The sequence below is a fragment of the Microcebus murinus genome, chromosome 22, assembly GCF_040939455.1.
Source record: "Microcebus murinus isolate Inina chromosome 22, M.murinus_Inina_mat1.0, whole genome shotgun sequence".
Taxonomy (NCBI): domain Eukaryota; kingdom Metazoa; phylum Chordata; class Mammalia; order Primates; family Cheirogaleidae; genus Microcebus; species Microcebus murinus.
Genome location: NC_134125.1, coordinates 25,002,368 through 25,006,047, shown reverse-complemented (window position 1 = coordinate 25,006,047; position 3,680 = coordinate 25,002,368).

The following is a 3,680-nucleotide window of genomic DNA, read 5'->3' as shown; positions in this document are numbered from 1 at the left end:
TCCGCGCAGGCGCAGTCGGGGCTCCCGGCGGGCGGGGCCGGGCCTCTGCTGCCCGCTGGCGGCCGTGGCCGCGGCCCTTGCACTTCAGGTGGGCAGCAGGGCATGCTCCGGAGCGCAGCCAGGGCTAGGCGGCTCCATAGGGAAAAGCAATCCCTATCTCACAGCACCCAGAAATTAGGCAACTTGTGCTGTCAACAGCTGGTACACGGCTGGCCATCCATCACGGCAGGAGGCACAGTGGCCAGGGCCCACCATACTTTTAGGGGCTGTTAGTTTCCACAAAATGAGAGACTTAAAACCACATCGATTTATTATCTTACAGTTTTGCAGGTCGCAAGTCTGCACGGTCTCTATAGGTTAAGATCCAGGTGTCAGCAGGGTGGGTCCTTTCTGCGGCCTCTAGGGAAGAAACGATTCCTTTTGCCTTTTCCAGCTTCTAAATGCCACTCACGTTCCTTGGCTTATGGCCCTTCCTTGGTCTTCAAAGCCAGGAACAGCCAGTGGAGCCCTTCTCATGCTGCCCTCTCTCTGGCTCCCTCCTCTGTTTCTCTCTACTTCTAAAGACCCTCTGAGGACACTGAGCCAGCCCAGATAAGCCAGGATAATCTCCCTATTTTAAAGTCAGTTGATTAGCAACCTTAATTCCCCTCTGCCAGGTAATCTAACATGAGCACAGGTTCTGGGTATTAGGATGTGGACATCTTTGGGGGTCTATTTTTCTGCCACCACAGAAGCTTATGAAGATATTTTCTTTTAAAGCCAGAAAAAATAAACTTTCAAATCAAAGAAAATGTTTTAATATATTAATATTATATAGTAATATATTCATCTTTGTACTAATGCAGTTGTAAAGTATAATTAAAAATTTTTCTAGCTGGGCACAGCAGCTCACGCCTGCAATCCTAGCACTTTGGGAGGCTGAGGCAGGAGGAGCTTTTGAGGCCAGCCTGAGCAAGAGTGAGACCCCATCTCTACAAAAAATAGAAAAATTAGGCAGGAGTGGTGGCATGCACCTTAGTCCCAGATACTTGGGAGGCTGAGGCAGAAGGGTTGCTTGAGCCCAGGAGTTTGAGGTTGCAGTGAGCTGTGATGATGCCAGTATACTCTAGTCCAGGAGACAGGACAAGAGTCTGTCTCAAAAAAAATTTTTTTAATAAAGGACAGGCATTTGAAAGTCCTACTGCAGCCCTGCTTACCTGACCTTTAGGTCCACACACTGGCCTGTGTCCTTTCCAGGAATTAATGTCTCTGGGACACTCACTCACAGGAGGGTTTTGGTGAGGCCAGGAATCTGGAGAACTAGCTGCTGGGTGATCTTAAAGGAAACATCTGGGGTGGGGGTGGGTCTGCCAGGCAGGGGGTATCTGGGCAGAGGACAGGATGTTGGGAGTGCTAGTTAATCCCACACTCCTGCTCACCCCTTTCTAGATCCCTGTCAGGGCAGCAACCCTGAATAAGGCTTGAGGATACTTATAATCTGTGACCTCGAGTATATTCCTTAGCTCACCTGAGCCCTAGCTGACCAGAAGAATGGGAACAATAACAACTAACCTATCTCATAGGGTTGTTGTGAGACCCTGAGCCAGTGTTTCTCATAGTGTGCCTGGGGCCACCTACAGCACAGCAGCTGTAGGTAAAACTTGAGAACCACAGCACAGGTGAGGTGGTGTGTGGGGCAGGCCCTCCCAAACTGTACAGAGCCGTATCAGTGACAGTTGAGACACCTGCAGGCCTCCTCACTGCGGGCCACATTAAACTCTTTAGCACTGATTCCATCTGAGGTTGGCAGCTTAAAGATGACGGCAAAGTAGGGTGCCCGGAGCTTGCCACTGAGGGCTCTGGGCCAAGGCCACACCTGTGAGATTATTTGTGCCCTGTGGCTCTGTCAATGCATAGCTGGAATCAATGCATATCATGGAATGCAGATTCCATGATACCTCAGATCCCAGCTATTGGCTTCCACACTGTGAAAGGAATTTCAACATAACCCACCCCACCCAGCCACCCAGTTCACGATCCTCTTCTTCCCTGGCAGGGCCGAGCCCCTGGCTGGGTGGGCAGAGCAGGGGCTCTCAGGGTCAGCCTGCTGACCTCCCCAGCCTCCAGGGCAGAGGACCAGTCCCGCAGGGCATGGCACTTCTGACCTGAAAGAGGCCTTGTCCCTTCTGTCCTCACTGCTCCCAAGGCCAGGTTAGCAGGAACAAGAGGGTGGATGCTAGTGGATAGTATGAGGTGAAAGCACCTGGGTGCAGAATCCAGCTTTGAAAGCTGAGGCCTTGAAGGAGATGCATGCGTCAGGAACAGCTGCAGGGAAAATAAAAGAACACTTTATGATTAGCCCTGCTTGTGGCTGAAATCTCAGCGCAGGATCATGTTAAGGAAGGAATGGGCGTCTGGGTTAAGGCCTAAGGAGTCTCCACCGCTCTAAGTCTAAACCAGCCCTGCAACCAGCTGCCTCCCTGGATGTGTCCTGGGGCATAAGCAGGCCAGGCCACCTTCCTGGAGAGAAGCCTGGGTCCACTCCCCATGTGGCTGGGCCATGTGAGTGGAAGAGCAAAGTCATAGGCCTGTGCCAGGGACCCTACCCACTAACACGTGTGGCTTGTTAGGGCCCCAGAATCTGACTGGAGCGGGCAGGGAGGGGGCAGAATCTTTGAGAGCACTGTCTCCTTCCTGAAGCTTGTACCTCTGAGACACATCCTAGGACCTGCTGCCCAGCTTCCCAGAGAGCCTGCCCTTAGAGGCAGCCTTCCCAAAGTGACAGACACCTCTCTGTCTCATTGTATAGTCTCATTCAACTTCTAGTTTCCCAAACTGTGTTCCAGGGAACCCAGCAGGGCTTGTGAGGGCCTCCAGGGTGGGGGTGGGGGTGTCCAGGAGAGGGAACCGTATGAAATGCTGGGTGGGCTTCGGGTTTCTTTACAGAAGCTCTCCTCAGAGCCTCGTGTGTTCTGGTGTGAGCTGTGAATCTGCTGCTGAGGGGGGTGGGGGGGTCTGTGTACATGTCTGAAACATTTCTGACCGGCCCCTACACAAGGGCTCCGCTGAACAGCCTGGAGAGCTGTTTTGCCAAGCTCCTCCCCCCACAAGGTGAGGCTCGGGTAGAGGCTGGAGGAAGTTTCCACCACCCAACAGACTTCACACGGGCGCCCCTCCTCGGGTCGCTGCAGCGGGAGCGCAGGACGGCGGCCCGCAGCCTGCACCCAGCTTACAGGGCGTTTTCTAAACCTGGCACACGAATGGGTTCAATAGGGCGCACAGCTGCCTCTGTCTAGGACAAACCAGGGCTTGTTATGAGGAAAGGAACCAGGGCAGCCCTGGAAGCTGCCACAGACGCACCCAGGCACCACATCCCGAGCTTGCATGGAGCCGCTGAGCCGGGGGCAGGGAGCAGCATCGAAGTGTGGGCTCAGCAGGGGGCCTGAGCAGGGGCTGGAGCCAAGGCCAGGGGGATTCCTGAGCCAGATCCAGGGAGGGCTTCTCCCAGCCCGCCGGCTCCATGGGTGTCCCTTCTGCCGCAGCTCTGGCTGTACAGGCAGCCTTCCCGTAGGCAGCACAGCTACCATTAGCATACACTGCCTGAAACTGGATGTGAGCAGCGGACTGGGGCTATTCGGTCCTGTGGTTTCAGACTTGGTGGCTTTCCTCTAGGACTGCCAGGGCAGAGCAGGGAGCACCTG